The sequence below is a fragment of the Epinephelus moara genome, chromosome 2, assembly GCF_006386435.1.
Source record: "Epinephelus moara isolate mb chromosome 2, YSFRI_EMoa_1.0, whole genome shotgun sequence".
Lineage (NCBI taxonomy): Eukaryota > Metazoa > Chordata > Actinopteri > Perciformes > Serranidae > Epinephelus > Epinephelus moara.
This window is the reverse complement of record NC_065507.1, coordinates 8,960,253-8,964,652: the sequence shown is the minus strand read 5'-3', so window position 1 is coordinate 8,964,652 and position 4,400 is coordinate 8,960,253. Positions and strand designations below refer to the sequence as shown.

Genomic DNA, 4,400 nt, shown 5'->3' with positions numbered 1-4,400 from the left:
ATCATCAGGAGGAAAACCGCCGCAGAGAGTGCATCACAAGGAGTGGAAACTTTGCAGCAATCACTAAGTTAAACTGGAAAAAACGCCCAGGCCTGCAGGAGCTGATGGACAGCTTTCAGTCGAGTGAGTAATATCGTCCGTGTCGTGTCTTTGTTTGCTTTTACCGAGTGACCTAGCGTACCTGTCCCAGAGCCAGCTGCAGCTGTTGCTCACTGGTGTATCCCTCCGCGCAGGCTGTAAACACACTATAGTTCATGTATCAAACTTCTTCTAAAACGGACCCTCGTTTTTTGAATTAATGTTTAAACATGTTTATTTTAAATGCACATGCAGAAATGCCAGCTTCAGGGTTTCTGTAATGTTTATTTGTTCACTTTTACTTTTACTGGATCTCGTACTAAGTGCCTGTTCCTGTGCTGCCATGATTAGTACTTCTGTGCTGTCTTTCACTCCAGCCTTGGGTAAGCTTTCTTGATGTCAGCCACTTCTTCAATCTGTCGATGGTACATGCCGTGCAGGGGCTTGTCCTTCCATGATGGTTCATCCTCTTCAGCATTCTCAGGTTTCTGCTGCCTGAGGTATTAACTTGGCAGCTCATCTTTGGGGGCCATCTTCCTGATGTATTTCTGGATCATGGTTGTTTCACCCTGGACAGTTACTCTGATGCTTACCAGTCCTTGCCCCCCTTTGTTCCAATTACTGTCTCAGGGTGGTGGATTTGGGGTGATACCCTCCATGCATTGTGAAAAACTTCCATGTCTTGATATAAGTGGCCCCTATTTCCTCCTTTGGCACGCTTATGATCCCAGCGGGGTATCTGATGATTGGCAGGATGGACGTATTGATGGTTTGGACCTTGTGCTTTCCGTTCAGTAGACTTTTCAGGACCTATTTGGTTGTGGCTGACTTCCTTACAGCCTCCTCATGGTTCCCATTTGCCTGCGGGACCCCAAGGGATTTGTAGCTGTCCTGAAGTCTGCAATGCTGCCCTACTGGTAGTTCAACCCCCTCGGTTCTGATCGTCTTCCCTCTCTTTGACACCATCTAACCACACTTATCTAGTCCGAATGACATTCCAGTGTCATTGCTGTAGATCCTGGTGGGCTGAATCAGTGACCCCATGTTTCACTTATTCCTGGCATACAGCTTGATGCCATCCATGTAGAGGAGGTGACTGATGGTTGCTCCACTTCAAAACTGATATCCGTAGTCACTCTTTGTGATGATCTTGCTGAGGGGGGTTCAGGCCTATGCAGAGCAGGAGTGGGGTTTGACCCCCTATAATGGCCAGCTCATCTAACCCGTTTCATGGTAAGGCATATGTACAGTTTATGTACACAGAAAGAGAAAACAGGTCATTACTTTGACATTGAAAACAAGTTGCTGGTAAATAATTGCACAAATGAAATGATATTGTACTTCAGTGTGACGATTTTCCTTGATTAGAATTAAAGTGATTCGTCTCACAGATAACAGTTAACAGTTGTAGTTAAAGTGTAGACTATTGATTCGCTGATCAATGACCTGAACCTGACCTGTTAACCGCTAACTTTATGCACTAGAGTAGTTCAGTTGTCTAGAATGAGGACTGTGACAACAGCAGTTTCCTACAGCTTTTAGAATGTCCTAACTGGCTCGAGCGATGCAGTGCTATGCAGCACAGAGCTGATATCCTACGTGGTTTGTTTACATGATGTGGCAGTGTATTCTAAATGGATTCAAGAGAGAGTTGAAGGTGGAATATTCCATGTGTTCCGTTGAGCCCAAGAGCATTGCAACATCCATTTATCATGTGAATCTAAGCAGGCGTTTGTTACCAATCGTGGATATTTTTTCTGTTAGAGTGTCCTTTATGAGTGGGTTGACGCCCACACTCACCTGTTGTTGCTGTCTGATGCTGACCTGAGTCAGTGCGCTCTGGCTCCACCCCCAGCTCCACTAAAGCCATTAGCTTCCAGCCATTTGATTAAATGCGGCTATCGATTCCCACAGGAAATGAGTCCAGCACAGCGTCACCTGATCAGAGCTGCCAGCTCCCTAATGTAGAGAGAGGGAGAGCAGGAGTGGAGAGAGGGATTGTGGGAGGTAGGAGTTCACATTAACAATGGAGGGATGAGAGGTGGGAGGAGATGAAACAGCTTAATGTGAAATACAAACACACACTGAGAGACATCCAGCAGCCTATTGTTCCTGACTCATTGGCAGCTTCCAGCAGCCTGAGGGCTTCACATATTGTAGCTTTAGCAATGAGCAGTGAAAAGGTTTAAACATAAAGGCTTCAGATTTTATATCTGCTGTCTCTATAAATGGAGCTGAAATTCATAAACCTCAGTAATTCGTGCTGTAATTCATTCTCTGCATCTGCCTTTTGTTTCTGCTTTAACTCTTTGAAATGTACCGCTCTGTTTCTTCATCATCTGATTTAGATGCAAATTATCTGCTATCTTGCTCAACATGTCTCCAGGTGATGTTGCTCATGAAGAAACAAGGTGTATATCATGTTACTGACTGTGTGTTGTGTTGAGGAATTTGATTTTCGTAGTCTGATGTAGAGTCTTCACAGGTCCAAAATGATGTACCCCAACTCTCATGGGCCTAGGAAATTTATTCCGATATCTGATTGGCCCCTTTAATTTTTAAACATATATTTATCCATCCTGTTTTTGCCTGAGATATGGACCCAACAAACCTTGTGATTAAAATTGTTTTTCTATGTTGGATACAGCACATTGTTCTCACCCATCTTACTGTTTATAATGTTAATATTCATTTTATTTGATTGTCAGTTATTATGTTGTTGTCATGTGAACTGCTGTAGCGTCCACCGATGACCACTTTAAGACATTTCTTTATTTTAGTATGGACATGCTCCACATGGTTAGACTGAGCTTCACCAAAATTCAATTGTTCGGTTCATTTTATGGAAAACATTAGCACAAATGTATGGTTCATTCAGATTTACCTGCATAATAAACAAGAGAAATTCCTTGATTACTTATATACCTTTACACCGTATAAAAACAGACCCAGGACCTGTTCGGCCATAAGAAAACGTTGACCTGAACCGGCACAGGCCCCAGGTCGGGTCTCGAGTCCTAGGGTCTGGGTATACCCGTGAAGACCTTTAGTCTGATGTGTCCCAGATATCTGACTCGACACAGTGACAGATTTATAGACACACTATGTGAACCACCCAGGATTCACTCGCCACAGGTTGTCTGGCATCGGGGTCTGTCGATTGAATGTTATGTGTCATGCTGTCAGTGTCAGGAGAGGCTCCAGGAGTGGATGTGACCCACAAAGAGGTGAAGAGAGACACAGCAGGCAGGAGGCTAGGAGAGAAACACACAACACAACCCACTGCCAGGGTTACACACCTGCACAGCTACACACATGGCCTTATTGCCAGAGGCTCCTCAGTTGGCTGGCACAGAGATTCCCACTATTAAAGCAGCTGAATGGCATTATCAGCCTCCAGCCATGGCATAGGACAAGGAGCAGCCTGCCACAGCAGGACAGGCCAGGATGGGAACAGTGGGGGAGCAAAAGGACATAATCTGTCCCAGAGGTAAAACACAAGACTGACACAGTCACTGTGGATGTGACTTCAGCTGAGAGGCTGGCGAATATAGATGATGGAAAGAGGAAATGAGAGGCAGGGATAGAGAGTTTAGTCATAGCTTTTGTCAGCTCTGCCTCATGCATTACTCCTCTCTGCCTCCCTCTGTCCTCATCTGAGCTCTCCATAGATCACGGTAATACACTTGGTCACTAGTTGCTTGTTAACAGAGTAACAACCTTGAACCTTTTTTTTTTCCCTCCAACATCTCTTCACCAACCCAAATGTGCAACTACTTTGTTACTCTCAGTTTAACGATGGCTCTTGTATGGTCCAGCAGGGAGCTATTTCTAAGTAATCAATATCAATCACAAACTTAGTGGACCGTGTAATGAGAAAATGGTGTCAGACTTAATAAATAAATAAATAAATAAATAAATAAATAAATAAATGAATGAATAAATAAATAGATAAACAAACTAAGTACTTTGTTGGACCCATCAGTGTTTGCCAAGTGATAATACCTGGGACTGGGACCATAATATGAAGCCAACGTGAGAGAGCCAAAAACCGCATTGCGTCGTAATGTAGTGTAACAACTAGTGCAGCATTTGATATTCAAAAATATGTAATGATGATTAATAACTCCAAGCTATGCGTCATAAATATAAGTAATGGTCCAAAAGGTAAAGTTGAGTGACGGCATTCAACTTCATGTATAAGAAACAATTAGTTCACATCGCATTGAATAACAGAATTTGATTTTGCTGCTGCCGTGGTCCTGCCAGATGCCTCCTGCTGCTGCTGCCGTCATTAGTCATTAGTCATACTTCTACTGTTA

At 43.6% G+C, this 4,400-nt stretch overlaps 1 protein-coding gene across 1 annotated transcript in view; it reads left to right on the top strand.

Annotated features, from left to right (window-relative positions):
- The window catches only part of lsamp (limbic system associated membrane protein), a 632,217-nt gene that overhangs the window by 33,892 nt on the left and 593,925 nt on the right, over positions 1 to 4,400 (top strand). The window lies entirely within an intron of this gene.